Source organism: Cynocephalus volans, chromosome X, assembly GCF_027409185.1.
Source record: "Cynocephalus volans isolate mCynVol1 chromosome X, mCynVol1.pri, whole genome shotgun sequence".
In the NCBI taxonomy this organism is placed as follows: Eukaryota; Metazoa; Chordata; class Mammalia; order Dermoptera; family Cynocephalidae; genus Cynocephalus; species Cynocephalus volans.
Window position 1 is genome coordinate 120,211,984 of NC_084478.1, and position 20,273 is coordinate 120,232,256.

The 20,273-nt window shown below is 37.1% G+C and overlaps 2 protein-coding genes and 1 pseudogene across 4 annotated transcripts in view; 1 reads left to right on the plus strand and 2 right to left on the minus strand.

Moving 5' to 3' along the window:
• The window catches only part of TMEM164 (transmembrane protein 164), a 247,134-nt gene that overhangs the window by 199,165 nt on the left and 27,696 nt on the right, over positions 1-20,273 (plus strand). The window contains exon 8 of one of the 2 annotated variants that reach the window (XM_063083370.1): positions 4,173-4,278. The exons of the other annotated variant lie outside the window; for it this stretch is intronic. The gene's annotated coding sequence lies outside the window, so the exon portion shown is untranslated. Of the gene's footprint in view, positions 1-4,172; positions 4,279-20,273 lie in introns of those variants that run through there. 2 annotated transcript variants of the gene reach the window in all.
• AMMECR1 (AMMECR nuclear protein 1) overlaps positions 1-20,273 on the minus strand; it is a 112,683-nt gene that overhangs the window by 28,579 nt on the left and 63,831 nt on the right. The gene's annotated exons all lie outside the window — the stretch shown is intronic.
• On the minus strand, positions 4,169-11,327 carry LOC134367077 (prothymosin alpha-like; annotated as a pseudogene).

Here is a 20,273-nt window from a genome sequence, read left to right on the forward strand (position 1 = left end):
TTCTTGATTTCTTTTTCTGCTTGTTTGTTGTTGGTGTATAAGAATGCTACTGATTTTTGTGTATTGATTTTGTATCCTACAACTTTACTGAATTTGTTTATGAGTTCTAAGAGGTTTTTTGGTAGAATTATGGGTTTTTCCATATACAGGATCATGTCATCTGTGAACAGTGACAATTTAACTTTGTTTTTTCCAAATTTAATGCCATTTATTTCTGTCTCTTGCTTGATTGCTCTGGCTAATACTTCCACAAATGCTGGCGGGGATGTTGAGAAAAGGGAACTCCTCTATACTGATGGTGGGACTGTAAATTAGTACAGCCATTATGGAAAATAGTATGGAGGTTTCTCGAACTACAGATAGAACTACCATATGATCCAGCAATCCCACTTCTGGGTATATGCCCAAAGGAATGGAAATCATCATGTTGAAGGGATATCTGAACTCCCATGTTCATCACAGCTCTATTTACAATAGCCAAGATATGGAACCAACCTAAATGTCCATCAACAGAAGACTGGATAAGGAAAATGTAGTATATACACACAATAGAATACTATTCAGCCATAAGAAAGAATGAACTTCTGCCATTCACAGCGACATGGATGAGCTTGGATAAAATTATGTTAAGTGAAGTAAGCCAGGCACAGAAAGAGAAATACCATATGTTCTAACTCATAAGTGGGAAGAAAGAAAGAGAGAAAGAGAGAGAAAGAAAGAGAGAAAGAAAGAAAAAGAAAGAAGGAGAGAAAGAGAGAGAGAGAGACCACAATAAAATGTCAAACTTTCAGAAGGAGAGAACAGACCTATAGTTACTAGAGGTGGAAGGGGTGGGAGGGGAGACAGGCAGTAATTAGGTAAGGGACACACAGAAAAATTATGATTTGTAATGATGGACATGCTAATTATATTGATTTGATCATCGCATATTGTACACAAATACTCATACTCTGTACCCCACACACATGTATAATCAATTACCATTAAAAAAATAAGTAATAAAAAAATTTTAAAAGAACCCCATTTTGTAGATAAGAAAACTGAGTTTCAGTGAAATTAAGCAACTTGCCAAAGGTCATAAGAACAGGTAAGGTAGCTGACATTTGAACTCAGGACCACCAGCCCGTAAAGCTCATTCTCTTTTCACAGTACCACTTCCAGAATGTCAGCAAGTCAACATAAATGTATACACATTTAATCAGTCTTAAGGAATTTTCTCCCAATTAATGCCTCCTTTCATGGGGTTTAACTGAAAGCTTTAGGTGTAAGCGTGGCCAGGTTCTGAAACCATATAAGTTAAATGGTTCACCTTTTTAGTGAAGTATTAGCTTGTTTTTGTTCTCTTCATCCATTTTGATCTTGGTGATTCAGAGCTGCTGCCATTGAGAAACATCTGTTTTATCTAAATTTAATAAACCCTATTAGTGGGATACTAAGCCTTCCCTTATTCTGAAGCCCTTCCACAGTTTGAAATTTAATCGGCTGGAAGTCATAATAGTGTTACCAAAGTACTAGTTTTGAACATATCTAGGCTGGTGGGCCTGTTTCTGATTTTTAATTTTGCTTTTCCAACCTGAATGAATAAGTTTTCTCACACTTACCACAAGAGTTCTGCATTTTTTTCCCTTCCTTCTTTCCTTAGTAAATCAAATCTATAAATTGAACTCTGTAAACGGCAAAACATATGTTGTTGCTGTAACTTCTGTGCATGTTAGGGTGGTTTGGTCTTACCAAGTTTACTGTTCTTTCTAAAACTATTGCCAGTCCTATATGGTACGGGTCTGCTGAGAGGTAGAATGCTGGTTCTTATTGTTTGGCCTGTCTATAATTTTCTCAGATGTCACTGACTGGGCACTAAAGGTAACTAAGGAAAAGAGTGAAGTCAAATTGAAAGATGAGATACAAAGTAAACTTATCAAATCTGTCATACTGAAGGAGAGAGAGAGAAGGAACCCAGCCCTCCCTATGACCTCACCATAATGGCTTTCCTCTTTATTTTCCTTCCTCTTCTTCCACTCCCCCACCTTCTAGATGTTTTCCTTTTTTCTTTTCTCTTTATATTCTAGAAAAGTAAGTTAGAAAGAACAGTAAAATGTTGCAAGGACATGAAAGAAAAGAATGGGGATAGGGGCAGAGAAGATGCAACCACTAAGACAAAGGCAGACGGTGGCCGCCTTCGCTGCTATTTCTGCATCACACATGAGGACAAGGCTGAAAAGCCAGCATGCGAGGCAGCCTCATGTTCTCTCTGCCATTGGGTCAAGATGACCCATTCCCTTCAGTACAGGTTTTAATGTTCTCTTTCAGCCTTCGTAGAGTAGATGGGTGATAGTGACAGAGAAAAAAAGTACACGATCCACTACCTGTTGCTTTCTAGGGTTTAAAAAGTAACCTTGAGAAGCAGGAGGGGGATTGGGAAGAAAAGGTGAGTGTCTCACCCCTGCGGCCTAGCTGCTTAACCAGTCAATATCAAGCTATGTTTATTGAGTCAGTTCCTTGATCTGTGTACTTGTAAGTGGCATATTTCTCTACAAGTACAACTGCACGTCTGTTTTTAAGGCCTCTATAATTTGCCTTACATTCATTTAAATGGAACTATTTTAATTTTTATCACTATATATCTTTGGGGGAACGTATACTTTAATCACTCATATCATCTTCATTTCATACGATTCTTCAGAATTTCCAAAGTGTCTTCACATCTTTTATCCTAGCTGAACCTCAAAACTGTCCCATGAAGTAAACAAACCTAATTCTATGTCATATTAGAAACCATAATAGGTGTCCTCTGAGAACAAGACCCCTATAGTCAACCAAATGTCAGAGCTAGAAGTGCTCAGAGATCTTCTAGTTCACACCCTTCATTTGACATTTTTGGGGAAACTAAGAGTGGAAAGTGACATGCCCAAAGTCACACAACTACTTAGTAGCAGAGGTGGGACTGTATTCTACATCTCCTGACTTCCCTTGTCTCCCCATCCACTGATCTTTCCATTATTATTTCATATGTTTGTTGACTGGCTCCGTCCTAACCCAATAACACTCCAGAGCGGATGTGCAAGTAGCAGAGGGGAAAATGATGCCTAGGGCCCCAGGGAATAGCTAGAACAAGAAAACAGTCATGCTGCCCAGCACAACTCAACACTGTCAGGCACCTGGCACTTGTCAGCATGCTGAAGCCAAGCAGAACCTAGAAACTAAGCAGATAGGAGTGGGAGAACAGCAGAGCATCACCACTGTGAGTGTGGCAAATGCAGTCTCCACAGCTGCCCTCCTTTGCATTTCTTCTCCACTCTCTCCTCATCTCACTTGATTCTCACACACTCACAGTAGGTCTCTCTCTCTCTTTCTCTCCTCATGCTGACTGTTCCCTTGCTCTTCTTACCTTGCAATCCATCCATTCTGTCCCATCATTTCTCCTTAGCTGCTGAGCTATGTAAAGAATCATTCGCCAGAAAAGTTACACATTATTTTTGTTATTGTTGTTGTTAGAACAACTCAGCAAAATAAAATTCTGGTTTTATTGTTGGACAACACTGTTTCACACAGACATCAAACAGGCCAAATAAATAAATAAATAAATAAAATAAACAGCAACTTCATAGACAAAAAAAGACAAAAAGAAACCTTTTATCTTTGGCCTTTTTAACCATCTCATACAAACCAACTACTTATAGTACAGATAAGTATGTGCACAGAAAAAGTTACTGGAATGCTCGGAATAAGATGGTTTTTGTGTTGTTTTTGCTTTTTTTTACAAGGTTTTTTTCTCCTTTGAGATTATAATGAACACGGTCACACCAAGTAAAGGCAGAAGTAGGACAGAGAACAAACGCTTGGAAGGCTGGTTTGTTCATCTGAGATCATCAAAAATTGCTGACCCCTACATTATGTAAAAAATATAAAATGTGTAATCAGCCACAATGTATATCGACAAAATAAAATTAAAAAAATATATATATAAAATGTAAATAAAAAATACAAACAGATTTTCCTTTTTAAAGTATTTTTAAGAAGAAAAGCAGGGCCGTGGAAGTTTTGGTTCGTTTTTTCTTCCCTGTGGCAAATTCTCGTGGTTTGGTTGGTGGTTTAGATCCTGAGACACAAAGTGGAAGGCGAATAGGTCACGGCGGCCTTTTTTTTAAGTTTAACTTTTCCTTTTTGCTGTCTAGGCATCCTCATCGGTCTTCTGCTTATTGGTGTCAACATCGTCGTCCTCATTATCTTCAGCTGCCCATTTGCAGTAGCTCTCTCAGCCTCCTCCTCTTCATCTCCATCCTCTTCCCCACCATCACCTTCCTCCTCCTCCTCTTCTTCCTCCCCACCTTCCTCCTCTTCTTCATCTACCTCATTGTCAGCCTCCTGCTCCCCATTTTCCTCATGAGCGATCCCATTAGCAGGGGAATCTCTTCCCCTCTCCGCCTCCTTCACAACTTCCTTCTTCTCCATTAAGTCCTTGGTGGTGATCTCGGAGCTGTTGTCCACAGCATGTCTGACATGGTGGGGCACACTGGGGATCTGATGCAACGGACTGAAAAAAAAGTGAGAGATCGGGAACTCTGGCGATAGAGCTGCTGAAGTCCATGGCCACAGAGGAGGTGGTTGCGGCAAGTGCAGAGCCGGACCCGGAAACAATGCAAAGATGGCTTTTCAGAGCAGCCAGTGGGGGCAGAAAAGTTATACATTTTTAAAAGAGCATATTTAATTCCCTTTTTATCAAACTCTAACAACTAGAGAATCTGTCCCTATTGTAAAACCCACTGTATGTTCTGGTTGTGTGTATATAAATATGTCAAACTATAAACTGGTCAGGGCAAGATAATCTCAATGCTCATTTTCGAGTAGAAAGCACAATGCCATGCGTAGATTCAGTACAGAAGAAATAAGTGGTTCTTGATGTACTGCTAAAGCTCTTGGACTTTAATACAACCTACTTTCCAAGATCTTACTTTACTCCTTTCAACAAATATATTTTAAATGAGCCTGATGAAACAGGAAAGGACATTTCAATTCTTCATCTCCTGTTCGGTCATATCTTAAGAAACCTAGTTTTCCAAGAAAAAGTTTACTTGTATAGTTTTCCATTCTATTACCATTAAAAATTACTTAATTTTCCCATTGAAAAACTCCTGTTTTGATTTTGTTTCCATGAGACAAGCACATGGTGTAATAAAATACGTTGGAAAAGCTTTGCAATATGCTGCTGAAATAATGGCAATTGCTGATTCTGTACTATGGTACATATTAGGAAAACCACAATAGATACTGAAAGGAAACAGCATCATTTGGGGATGGAAAAAATGCAATGGATAAAAGCCATGCAATTTAAATTAAAGTCATGTGACAATAGCTCTGTCCCCCATAGCAGCAAAATTTGCTGTGAATAAATAGCAGTCCACTTGACTAGATGGGAGTATCTATGAATATGAATTAATTATTTCAGCAAATATCTACTGAGTGCCTGCTATGTGTCAAGCACAAGTATACATCCAGGGGCATACTATGTTCAATTTCAGTCCTGTGGAACACCTTGCTTCATGGAAGTTTTACTACACTGCAATAACATGACTAGCATTTATATGAGCTACTTAAAGCACCTAATGATAAATACAAATCTCACAAACTAAGTTACATTTCAGAGATATAAAAAAAAAAAAAAGAAGAAGAAACACACCTAAATTGATAAGGCCTTATTACTTCTTAACTTTTACAGATACTAGACTATCTGTAGAAAATCTGTCAGGCTAAGCAAAACCCTATAGAAACCCAAATTAAAAATTAATTTTTTGACTATTTATACTCATGCATATGTTACATCTATAACTTCATTAAACCATAAGCTCAATGAGTATGGGGACTGTGCTCATTTTTGCTAACCATTATATACCCAGTGCCTAGTATACTGTAGGCAACTTAATGAAAGCATATAGGAAGGTAGTCTCATACAGTCTCATCTTTAATAAACATTTATTGGCAGTACAATAAATACTAAAAGGCCCTACCAGTTATATTTTATTAAACAGTCAATGTTCCCCTATACTCTAAATATCCTTTTATTCATCAACTTAAAAACTGTACCAATAAAGTGTTTCTTCCCCTGTTTATATCTATTAAATGCTGTTCATTGGGAAGGCAGTAACTGGTCTTTCTAGTCTTTAGATTACTGTGCATTCACAGTGCAGGACAGTTTGGCAACATTTTCCTATCTAAAACTTATAGACTACTATAAATAGATAATAATCTACTGCCATGATGGAGTTAGAGTTGCTTTGATCTCACAGGCCTTCCTCCCCCGCCCCCACCCAGGAAAACACAGATGCTTTGCATCCTGAAGCCGCTCAGTAGTTTCTTATGTTTCTGGAACAATTACTACTACTACTATTTTGCTGAAGTTTGAAACATGTAGGGACCCATATTACTTGTTTATTTTTATGATTTTCCCACTTTCTTATAAAAGAACATCTTATGAACTAGATGAATCATAAGACATCATGGGCAGGCACAGAAAAAAAGCATGAGTCTCTAAATGAACGTGGGCCTAAAGGAAATCAGACATTCGTTCACAAATAAAAAACCTTAAAAAAAAAAAATCCTGTGCCCACTCTTCCTGTTCTCTGTGGGGTTTCAGGTTAGTAAAAAGTCCAAAGACGAAAGGGGACTTGTTGAAAATCAACCCTCTGAGGCAATGAGAATTATCTAGTGGGAGAAGGGCCGACTCTGGGGAAGATGGATGGGAATGGTGCGCGTCTGGTGGCGCTGTTAGGATGTTTGTCAACTAAGAGGTTCTAACAACTTACCAGGCTGATGGGGGATAAAGAATTAGTATGCACGAGCACACTTTCTCTCCATCACATTAGACTTTAAAATTCCAAGGTCTGGTTTGCCTTTTACAAGGAATAATATTGGTTCAGAATGCTGCTCAGAGCCTGTTCCACAAATCTCAGAGAGCAGGTTACAGCACCTCATTTTCCTTTGCCACTGCCATGCCCTCTCCCTTCCCCCATGTAACTAAAAGCCACTTCACAGACTTTGGTAAACATTAAGGAAACTGGGAGAATATTTTCTGTGGATTTAACTTTCCTGGAAAGAATTATCAATGATGGAAAGCAAATTCTTTGTAACAGATAAAACCTCACTAATTTGAGCTCCACTATTTCAAAATTTGTGCTAATTTAAACAGACCTAGTCTGAAGGTCTCCCTTAGCAAGTCTGGAAAAGAAGCGTCTGCTAAGCAAATCAACTTTGTAAATAAGGTTGTAGGAGAAGTACAGGACTTGCTTAAAGAGAACAAATTATTTTCAGAATAATTTAGAATAGTTTAGAATTAACATCTACAGGTACTGTAACATCATAATGACACCTCTTTTGTGTATGTTAAAAAGCAGGTCTCTGGAGGACTTCTACTTGGTAACACTGTTAGTTTGTTTTGAGCTATCTGTCACTAAAATAAGCAAAACTATTTTTAAAATAAATATTTCATTTGTTCTTTATTGATTATACTGCACCTACTGCAATTATTATTATTTTTTTATGAAGATTAAGAGGTTGAATGTATGTGGAGGGCCTGCAGCAGAATATGGCACATATTAAAAGTCCAATAAGTTATTAGCTATTATTATTTTTTTTCTTATGATTATCATCACCCTTACCATCCCATTCATTCCCATTTGTTTACTAAAAATAGGGCCATTTTTTTACTGGAAATACTACAATATGTTTTCTTTTCCTTTTTTTTTTAAGGACATCTTTTTTGCTTTTTTGTTTTGTTTTTAGATTTCTGGGGGGGGTGGTTATGAATATTCATGAGATACAAATTGTCACCCCTCATGCCCATGATGTGAGGGCCAGATTCATACTGGCAGCATACCCATTACCACAAATTACTCTTGTACCTCATGTCCCCCACCCTATTATCCCCCCCGACTTCCCTCTCCCTCCCCCTTCCCCCCCTCCACTTTGTAGCCCTAGGAATGTTCCCTCCCTCTGTAAGCCAAACACACTACTGTGGTCTTTCTTTCCTTCCTTCTTTCTGTCTTAGCTCCCACATATGAGTGAGCACATGAGGTATTTATCCATCTGTGCTTTGCTTATTTCACTCAACATAAGTTTCTCAAGGCTCATCCATGTTGTTGCAAATGGGAGTATTTCATTCTTTTTTATGGCAGAGTAGTATCCCATTGTGTATATATACTACACTTTCCTTATCCAATCATCCATCGATTGACATTTAGGTTGGTTCCATGTCTTGGCTATTGTAAACAGAGCCCTGCAATTATTTTGAATTTGAGAACTTTTACTTCCAATTTGGTGCTGCTAGCTATTGGTCTACAGTCTTTGTCATGCTCCCAAAACTCTTAAGTCTTACGGTATGTCACTCATAACTGAATCACAAATACAGCTCAAGCCTCTTGACAAGTTTGATTACTCACTGTCTAACCTAAGAAAGTTACAATATCTAGCTGTAAAACAGGAGAAGGAGCAAAAAAGGCTCATACCCCTGAGGTAAGAAACCTACACACCAAAACAAACAAAATAAAAAGCCAAAGCAACAAATAAAACCCTTTAGAAACCTGTAAGTTAAGTACTAAATATATAATCATTATGAAATAAATATCAAATGAAAGGCCAACAAAGTAGCATTGCTGTCCAAAGACAGCATTCCTGGAGGTTGTTACTCCTCACCCATCTATATTGGCTCTCACTTCACTAGCACAGGGCAATCTTCCAGCTCTCCACAACCACTCCCTCTGCAAGCAGGGCTCACTGCCTCCGCGTCTTAGTTACCTTGTTACAAAGATAAGTCTGACTGTTCTAATTATATTGTAAGCTCCTGGATTTGTATAGGTTTCCCTTAAGCACAAGACACACAGAACTAGCACATCATGGCATCATGGCGCTCTCCTAATTTTGCTTGGTTTGAGGTGATAAGACTCCTCCTTTTCATTTACAGAACTGGAAATCAGAGCAAAAAGATAAAAAATGGCTCCAGGATTTGTAGTTTCTATAGAAACCTTGAAAATACCAGAACCACTAAATGTGTTTGCTTAAGAAAATTTGGGACACTAAAATTGATAGGTATCCTTTCAAAGGCCTATACAAGAATACTGCAAAAAATAATCATAGGCCAATGTTCCAACAAAAGTGAAATGCTAGCCAGTAAACTCTGTGGAGAAAAAATCTTCAAAATGGTTTTGGGCAAGAAAGTCACCAAAAAGGCTCCTCTCTTTTTAAAATGTAAGTCTCTTTATATACTGAGTTAATCATGTGTGTCATCTCTGTATCATCAGTGTTAATTGAGAGGAACAAGAGGGCCTCAAGTTCAAAAATCATCTACAACTGGACACCATAAGCTTGTCACTTGTTAAATGAGAATTTTGCTTTTTAAATTATGCTTGGCTTGAGTAAATATTTAAGGTAGTCAAGCAAACTCAGGGAACGAACCAACTGCTGGGTAGAGTGAGGCAACTCAGAGTTGTACCAGATTGGGAGTATTTTTCTGCAGAACATTATAAAAGTCATAATCCATACCTAGATAAAACTAAGTGCTGACTACTAATTTTCTAAATTAATATTCAGAAATAAATGTAGTCATAAGACAATTTGAATACTTGTCTAAAGTTGTTTCACTACTCAATGCTAGACTATTATCATATATTAGCATTAAATGTTTACAATCTGCTATTTGAAAATGGTTCTTTTTGACAATGTGTACAATGGCAACTACCCTGCCATTTTCACTAAATTTCAGGGCTTCTCTTCAGAAAATACAAGTCAACGTCTGTACCTAAGGAACCATCTAAATCATTTTGTGGTACTAGCTGTTCATTTTCACTGAACTACATGAATGTTGGTCAAAACTTAGTGACCCCAGATGGTAGCTGGAACTGTTATTTTCTTTGTTAATGAAAATTACTGCAGCGGGGGCTGGACTCTGCTCCTCTCCCTCATCCCTGCCGCTTTGAGAGTCTAGGCAAATCAAGGAAGCCGAGGTGTCACAGGGCACTCCTACACACATTACAGAGGACGCCTTGGATAGAATTACACCAGTCTGAGAGTTTCATAATTAGGACATCACTCAGCTACAATAGAAAAACAACTCTTGTAAATTGGAATCATATTCACAAAACATCTGGAAAGTTCCCCAAAGGAGAAAAGATTACCCAAAAGTATTGCTAAATAGATGGAAGAAAAGATGCTGACTTTTATCATAATCAAAATTCAGTCAGTTTCCATTGTACTAGACAAATCAACAGATGTACTGTTTACCTTTAAGGAAGCCTGCAATCTATTTTAATTCGGCCTTGAAACCCAGACATTCTTAGGTAATAAGTACAGATATTTAAATGCCATAACAACCACCCAATGTTTACAAATATTTATTTCTTTATAGATTTCTCATCCACAAAATGTATTTTTGGTTAGAAAGAGGAATTTTGAGGGTTCATCTGTACTTTAACAAATGTTATAACATCAATGTTTCTTTAGGCGAGTGGTAGCCTATAAAAATTATCTTTTATTTTCTAAGCTTAGCTTTGCAGCATATGCTAAGAGAAAATGATATCATGGGTCTTTTCCTTCTATTTTATTTATTCTTCTTTTAACTAAAATAATATATTAAATAATAAATATACTATATAATAATATATTAATGATATATTCTACTCTCACTACCACATCCTGAGAGAAAATAATTTTGAATACATTCTTAATTTAAAAAATATCTTCAATGCTCAAATTCAGAAAAAAGATACGATTAATTCAATATTACTTTGACATTAAAAATGACTCTTTTACAAGCAGTGTGTCAAATGTGCTCCTCTTCCTATGTTGCCTATCACTTTTAATAGTATCATCTTCCTGTCCATCATGTAAGAAGGAACCTTTGGAGACACCTTCAACTCTTCCCTTTACCTTACTTCCCACGTACAGTCACATCTTGTTTGATTACTACCTTGTCTCTGTTACACATCTCTTTACATCCCTCCTGTTCCTAACCTAATTCAGACCCATAGCATCTCTCATTTGGAGTATTTAAAATTAGCCTCCTAACTGTTCTTGCTCTAATCTCTATCTTTTCCAGTCCATCCTATATCCAAGCAGCCTGAGTCATCCCTGATGACCTTTTTCCTCTGCTAGAAATCTTTCAATGGCAACTCAATGCCTTTAGTAAAAAATCTAGCCCCAGTCTATCATTTTATCTCCACTGTCCCCACTAGAGCTCAAGCCATGCAGTGTTACTTACAGCTCTCCCCAAACAACATATACTTCTCTATCTCCTTACATTTGGCCTGGAAGTTCTTTGGACACATAATACATACCTTCTCCATATCCCCACTTTTGAACATTGAAATTGACTCTGAAATGCCACAGAGGTTCAGCTTAAATGTCAGTTCTTCTTTAAAACTTTCCCCAATCTATCCAACCTGAGCTAATTTTTCCCACTTCCAGGAGCATTGTTTCTTTATCCAATGTAGCACCTTATTACATTCTTCCTTATAGTTCTTTTGTGTACATGCCAATCTCCCTTATAAGACTACAAGCTCCTTGAGGGTAGATATCATATATTGTTCATTTTTGTAGCTCTGTAGTACCTAGTACAGTACCTTGCTCAGAGTTAAGTGTTCAGTAAATGTGGAATTGAACTGAATAAACCTAATTTCAGCCTGATGTAATTGAGAAAAAAGATTGTCAGGATTTATAATAAATTCTATCTTTAACTACAGCTGTGTTGTTATAATTGCTCCATATTTACAGGAAATACTGAATGCATCTTTCAATCAAGTTCTGAAACTATAGTAACTATTTTAAGTTTAAATTACCTTATTAAGAAAATAAGTAAAACAGCAAGAACACTGAAATCTGTAGTAACATAATGCCAGTTTAAAAAAGGGCTTGTAAGAGGTAGATTCAGCTGTACAAGTTCAACGAATAAACCACAAAGGCCATCTTTTTTTCCAACCCAGAATATAAAGATATGCAATATTAAGCATATTAATGAAAACCAGCTAGGGGACACTGGGTAGAGCGCATTAGTTCTAAATCAGTCACTGCTCCTTGCTGCAGCTGGATTTGGATGTTCTTCCACTGAATAGCTGAGTAGATTTGATCCCACTTAATTTCCAAGTCTGACAAAATCACAACTTGGAAGTGGCCTGACTACTGGCAATTGTCAAGCCCAGTAAATCTCTTCTCCTTCTGTAACCCCCTCAAATGTCCTGCATTCACAACTTTTTTGTGCCAGATGTTTTGCTGAAATTAACACTTTCCTATCAAATGCATATCAAAAGAACTTAAAAAAAAAACTGCCACCGAGCTTTATCATATTGTGTATTCCATTTAACCTCCAAACTGTTCATTATACAGACACTTATTGTGTGGTATTTATTGCAGAGGGAATGATGAAGAAAATTGGGCTCAGAATAGGGTAGGATCTATTCAAGAGTGTATATTCCCACAGTTAATGATTGCAGACAGAAGCCCTAAGAGGCCAAATCCCAAAATGACTTTTTTGAACCTTGCTAAATATAATAATCAAAATGTCCCAATCCCTATCTCAAATCTTGCTTGGGAAAAACAGGTGAGGTACTTTTTTGTTAGTTGAATTCAAGTTTTATGTCTGCATCAACACAGCTTCTCTAGGTGGTTTCATCCATTAACAGAAGCAAACATAGTTAACTAGATATTAATAAATAGCACACTGTGAAGCCATGACCTGCGATTGCTCACCTGAAACTTTGATCCTCCCAAAGTGTTCAGCCATCACAGAAAGATCATTTCTGGAAAGCCATCGCCCACTCAGCCAACCTTTGTAGGACTAGGAACTACATATAAAACTTTATAGAAATGACCATCTCTCTCTTATGGGGCCTTAAAATAATAAATGGGCAATAGTGCTACTGAAGATAAAATGTCCTTCATGAAACAATTCTAATAAGTGGCCTCAAGGCACCTTTTCTTATAAATGCTTGTAAGTTGCAATTGTGTGCTACAGGTAATATATAGAACATTAAATTACATCGTCATTTTTTTTCTTCAGGCTATTTCTATTTCTCATTCATCTCATTTGTAGAATTAGTATATATAGGTTTTTCCATGGGAGCACATTCCAAACTTGTACTTCAATTGTTTCATTTTTATAATAGCAAAACTTAACAGCTCGAACTAGAATATCTAAACATTTTGTCTCCCATAAGAACTGAGTGTTCCTGTCCTTTATTAAATGACAACTGATGCAGTTATAAAGCAAGTAATGAGTAAAAATTTCCTTGATTTAAAATTATAAATAGAAAACAACATACAGATACATCTCACCTTAGGTTATAACTAGGTTCCTAGAAATGAAAGGGAATCACTTTTGCAAATTAGTTTTGTTTTCCTATGATTTACACTTTCAGCATAAGCTCCTAACAGTTTCTTTAATTACCTTGCCCACCTAGTAAACAAATACTTCAGTATACTAAGGGAACTCTCTTATTCAAACATTTTGATCTATGCCTAATCCCCCACAGCTACTTAGAGGATGCAAAGATGTAAAAAATTTAGTCCAGTTCCTCAAGGGACTACCAATCTAAGTAGGGAAGACAATCATGCAAGAAACTAACCACACTTCAAGGCGAGATAAAGCAAGTGCTGTAAGAGGGGTGCCAGCAGTTGGCTATAAGCATACAAAAGAAGAAGAAGCAACTCTGGGGAGTTTGGGGAAATCCCTGGGTGAGGCCTGTGGGAAACAGAAGAAGAAATCTGCAGTGTGAAAATGCAAAGCCATGAGCGTTTGCTAATTTATTTGCTTTGAAAATTTTTAATTTTCTAATTTAAATTTTTCTTTCTGGAAGATTTTCTTAGTCTTAAACTTAAAATGGGATACACCTTAGGCAAGAAACAGAATAGCAGCAATCAAGGCTGACAGTCAACTATTTGTGGCAGAATGTCTGCTCCATCCCTCTCTCCTCCCACCTCTTTGGCCTATGACTTCGGCCTACAAATGACACTTAAATGCACTGTTTGGCCTCACTGATATCCCAAAGACTAAAAATGTTACTAATTTCTGGACTAGCATATTCAGCTATTTGCTGGTTTCTCTCCCACTGCATCATTAATTTGCCATGATCAGGTACGTGGGACTTGAATATGTGAAATGACAACTTACAGTGGCAAATTTCTTTGATATCCTATTAAGAAACATGTGACATGGACAATGTCCCAATCAACACTACTGTTAATTTTATTATAATTAACAGACAGTACATGAGTAAGAAATTTGAAAGGTATTTTCCCTGTCAAATTTAAAAATATCTGTCCTGACAATGGGCTTCAATGTTGCATTATTTGTTTCTGACAAAGAAAAGGTTTTAAATGGATCAAGGGCAAAAACAGAAGATATTTAATAATGCCTATGGTTCTAAAGATTTCCTTACTGTTTACCTCGAAATTTAAAAAGGCAATGCATCTGTAAAAGAGTTGCATACAATAAAAAGCACATTTAAAAAAATCTTTCTTGCTTTTCAAATACTCAAATTCTAGATAGAATAAGAAAAAGACACAATCTGAATATTTTCATTATTTTTTACACCCTACTATTGTAAGTAATCTGTGGTAAGATGAACATAGTCCATGACCACATACATACAATTCTTTCCTGAAATTCCTTTCTATGAGAAAAATGTCAGTTATGGATATATTTGTCCTCCACTGATATAGCTATTTCTTGTTTTATGATAAATTGCCCCAAAGAAATTCAAATTGTAAAAATAGAAACTAAGGCAAAATATTTGGTCTACATTACTTAGAAATTTGTAATTCGTTTCCTTGATTATAATTTCTAAGAAACAGACCAACTTCTTACTCCTAAAATGATGTCTCCAATTTGACCAGCTGTAGAGAAGAGCAGAGCCAGGCCTTTATCCATAGTCCCTTCATGGTGAATCTTTCCCCAAGCCCTCCAATAGTCATGGTGGATTTCAGAGCGATGTGCCTGGCTAGAACCTGAGAGCAAAACTAGTATTCCAGCCCTTGTAAATTTGTAAGTTTGCTGATGTTACATGCAAGTGTTGTACAGAAAGAAATCAAAGCTTGAGGAGTGCATATCCTTGATAAGATGATAAATTCTGATGAGACTGGGAGTTCAGAATACCAAACTGGACTGAGAGAATAGCTGTGAAGAAAAAAGGCACATTAAGGGAGACAATGTGCTAAAAGAAAAAAGAACCCTTGGAGAAGTTGAGAGAGATTGGAATTATTGGACTGGGGAGTGGAAGGGAGATTTTGGAAAACTGAGTTAAGAAACTGAGTCCCCAAATGAAGAGAAAGCTTATTCAATTTTTTTTTCTTTCGGTGAGCTGAGACCAAGGGATACCAGCTTCAGTTAGCGAAACAAATGTCTATAAGAAGCTTTCACAGGGAAAGAGGAGTGATGTTATAGGAGGGGAGCAGTGTGTCATAGTGCTTAGGAATACAGGCTTTGGAGTTAGAATCAGGTTCAAATTCAGGTGCTGTCATGTATTAGCTGCCATTCAGCAAATCACTTAACCTCTCTAAGCCCTGGTTTTCCCTAACTGTAATACTCATATTAAGTGAAATACCTTCAGCTTCTCATGGTTGTTGAAAAACTTAAATGAAGTAACTTATACAGAATAATTAGGACAGGTTGAGCACACACAAAAAATAGAAGTTATTATTATGATTAGGAACTACAACTAGCAGGAAGTTGGAGGCATGTCTGAAGAAAAGGGAAATCAAAGATAAGATTAAACTTAAGGTTTTGCTTTGAGTTTCTCTAATACTGATATTCTGTTACTCTTGCAGTTTTGGTTGAATAGCTCTAAGGTTATTCTTCATTTTATGAAAATATGCCAAAAGTCTGACATAAGGCAGATAACTTGATAGTAAGTTTTTACATTATGAAATGATTATTTTATTAGAGTTTCTTGAAACCGTATGCTTCTTAACATAAAACTAAAATAAATAAATCCGCATATATTTTCTATTGCGGAAATTGTAGTGATAGTCCAAGGCAATGTCAGGAGACCTGTGTTCTAACTCTAGTTTCAACTCTGTGTCATAAATTGTTGGAGCAACTAAAAGATCTACTAGTACCAGCTCTATCTTGGAATCTCTGGGCTCTATGGCCAAGCCAACTCCAGAAGTCTAACATAGGCAGTGAGAGAAGGTATGGCAGCAGTAGCTTCAAAGGTTTCAGCAATAAGGGGCCAGTTAAAACTGTTAGGGGTGAGTGGATGGGAGTACATTGTAAAGCTATGTATCTTACCACTCCTAAACTTCTAAAGACTCAGACATTAGGCAGAGGATAAGTTTAACCACTCTGGGTTAATATGGCTTTCTATAAAGAATAAAGCACTAAATACAGGCAATCTTTGATTTCTGCCACTTCAACTAAAGCTATGTGGTAACTGGAGTTTAGAGGTATTTGAAAATGAAATGGGCTACTTAACTGGTAGTGAGTTCCAAGTCAATAGAGATATTCAGATAAAAGCGAGATGCCCGCTTCTTGGGAGATATTAAGATAGATTAAAGTATCTGATAGTGGTTGGACCAGATGACTTCTAAGGATGTCTTCCAGCTCAATGGTTCCACGGTGAGCATCAATTCACACTGTGCTTCTTTGATCACTTAAAGCACTTACAACAAGAGGTCAGCCTGCTTTCTAAAGTGTTCTGTATAAAGATTCCTATCCCCTGGCTCAGTCTAACTCCAACTGGCCTTAAACTACCCGTCTCACTATCAATCAGCATCGGCAACTCTTATTGGCTCAAGTACACTGGCAGCAAGGAAAGGTGACAAAAGTAAGCTAACAGAAGCAGACAGGGAAGACAGTAGAAATGGTTATGGAGATCAAGTAAAGTTGCTACAAAGCAATGAGGCTGGTTTTGGTCTATTTACTTTGATGTGGCTTGGTAAACTACTGCTGAGGGCAATTTCAAAAGAGAGAGACAAACCTATAAAGTTAATAATTATAACCCAGTGTGTTAAGTGTTATAATAGAGGCCTGAACAAAGTGCTGTGGGAACACAGAGACTGACCAATTTTGCTGGAGAGCATCAAGGAAATTTCATAGAGGAAGCAACAAGCAAGCTGAGTCTTGAAGGATGAGTAGGAGTTGACTGGGTGGAAATGGGGAGAGGCATGCTGGCAGAGAAAAAATGTTCAAAGCCAGAAAGACATTAAAGAATATATTCTGGAAGTAGTGAATAACTGTGCATGGCTGGAGTGTGAGGTTAGGGCCTCATATGCCATGGTTCTTAAAAAGGATGGGCTTTCCTCTGTGGCCATGGGGAGTAACAGAAGCTCTTTTAAGCAGGAGGGTGAAGTAGATTTGTGTCAACAAAGATAATTCCGGTGACTGGTGTAGAACAGTTTGCAGAGGAAGCAGGGAAACCAGTGAGCCAGAATGAGAACCCAGACTAAAGCAATGACAGTGAGGCTGGAGAGGAAGGGATAGATTCAAGAGATATTTGTCGGGTAGAATCAACAGGAAATATCAACTGATAGCATTATGCTCAATGGTCAGTTTTATGCATGTGTATATTTTTAGAGGATTACATAAACAGAAATGAGATGATGACTGATTGTAGGGTCACTGATTTATCTTCTGATGATGCTTCTTTTCATATAAATATCCCTGCTAATCTACATGTGTCCAAGAGAAAAAGAACAATTTAAATTGCTATGAATATATTTTAGATTTCATTTCTTGGCTATTCTCACTATTTAATTTCTTTCTGAAGTAGAAATATAAATATTTACTACATACCTAGTATGTACAAGATACTTTATATATATATATCTTAATCCTCACAGCAAACCTACCAGGTTGGTATTATACCCATTTTACAGATGAGAAAGCCAAGACTGGGCAGAAATTTAGTAACTTCCCTAAAGTCACAAAGCTAAGAAATGGGGGATCCAGGACTAGAACCTAGGTATGGATGACTCTAAAGCCTATGCTCTTTCTACAACCTCACACTGCCTCTGTACTTAAAAAGCAATAAAAAAGTAAGTAAAATTAAAAGGTAAATATCACTATTATAAAAATGACTGTATCATTATAATATTCTACTTTGTGAATATTTGTTTTTTATTTTATTTTTACTTTGTGAATATTTGAAAGTGGTCATAATAAAATGAATTTTAAAAAGAAATGTAATGTCAGTTAAAACACTCAAACACACACAAAAGCACATTCAATGTGCACTCAATGAAAACAATCATAAGAAACCATCCACAAAAAGTCCAGATAATTTCAAATCTAGGTGAAGTAGTAAAGACAAAGGTTTATACTGTATTTTATAATTCACTATTTCTAAATGTTGATAAAAACAAGACTTATATTTATTCAACTAATATTTCCTGAGTGCCTACTATGTACCAGGCACTGTTCTAGGCTTTGGGTAATATATCAGTCCCTGCCCTCATGGAATTTACGTTCTTAGTTAGGAGAGAATCATAAATACGCAAGTAAATTTTCAGTATGCCAGATGGTGATAAGTGCTATGGAAAAAAATAAAACAGGGTAAAGCGGATGGGGAGAGCCAGACAGCAAATGTGGGCCTTGCTATCTTACATAGGGTGTCACTGATAAGGCATCATTTGAATAGAGACTTGAACGGAGCAAGGGAGCCAAGCTACACAGATATCTAGGAGAAGATTATTCCAGGTAGAGAAAATGGCAAGTGCAAAAAGGTCATGAGGAGGGAGCATGCCTAGTGTGTTTAAAGGAAAAGAAGGAAGCCAGTATGGCTAAGGCCAAGTGAGCAAAGGGAGGTGGGAAGAGGGGAGAAGGAGGTGAGGAGAGAGGCAGGGGCAGGCACAGCATGCTGGCATTAGTCAACATTAACTTTACTGAGTGAAATATAGGCTTTTAAATGACTATGGCTTTTAATCTAGGCGAGAAAGGTAGACAGGAGGGCATCTTGTCTCAGACATAAGGATTAACACTAAGTGATGAGAGTTTGGTCATGCCAGTGGGTGCATTTGTGCCCATTTTGGCTAATGGGCTAAATGTGCTGCTCTGAGCAATAATAAAATCTATGAAAAGGAAGATGCAATGGCATGGCAGGGCACGTATTCTTAGTACCTACATACCTTAGTGAGCTGATATATGAGGCACAGGAACATCTAAACACACAATAGATGACAACTTTAAAACTCAGCCTTTTAAAAAACGTACTTTTAAAAAGAGCAATTACATTTTATAACGTATTTACACACCTGTGAATTTAACATATTCATCTTTTAATTAATTATTTATTTTTATCTTATTTATTTCTTATTACTTATTTATTTATTACATCTTATTTATTTTTACTTAACAGTTGCTTCAGGTGAAGTTCAGTATTATCTGAGATTACTCCCCTTCCTAGCCACTACTCTTTATTAGAGGTGGAAACTCAGAAAAGGGGAACCAAAAAACAATTTCTTCAGGTTGCTCTGAGGCTAGGTTTCCAACCAGAAATCTCTGCTTTTGTCCATAGCATTTTCAGGCCTATTGAAGTCCAACCTGCTGTTCTCAGTTCTACTGCCACTCTAGAAAACTTTTTTTCCCATGTCACATTGGCTCTCTTCAGAGGGCTTTTGAAAAGAAATTAACAATTTTAATATTCTCATTTTTTTCTTTTAGATTCAAAGCAATTATTGCTATAATTATTATTAACTATTCATGAGATAGCTAAGGTTTGGGTACTCAAAATGTAACATGTTTCAAAAGGTGAGATGATGCTGAAGCTTGGGTTTGGCACGGAATCATCCACATGCTCTGAGCCCCACTGTAATCAACTGCCTGTGGTCTAGGGTGCAGTCTGGGATGTAGAGCAAAACAAAGCAAACCAGTCCAAGTAGGGTTGAACCCATGACTTGATGAACAGTATAAGTCTAACCAGCAGTGTACACTTGCTTACTGCTCTTCATGTGCAGCACAGCTCCAGTCATGTCAAAGGCTTAGAATCCTTCTCCAGACCTAGGTAAGCAAATCAATTCCCCTTAGCCAGGGAGCAACAAAAGGTCATCTTAGAAGAATGGCTTAGGACCATATGATCATCTCTATAGATGCTGAAAAAGCATTTGATAAAGTTCAGCACTCATTCATGACAAAGACCCTCTATAAGTTAGGTATAGAGGGAAAGTATCTCAACATAATTAAAGCCATATATGCCAAACCCACTGCCAATATCATCCTGAATGGGGAAAAGCTGAAAGCTTTTCCTTTAAGAACAGGAACTAGACAAGGGTGCCCACTCTCACCACTCCTATTCAACATAGTG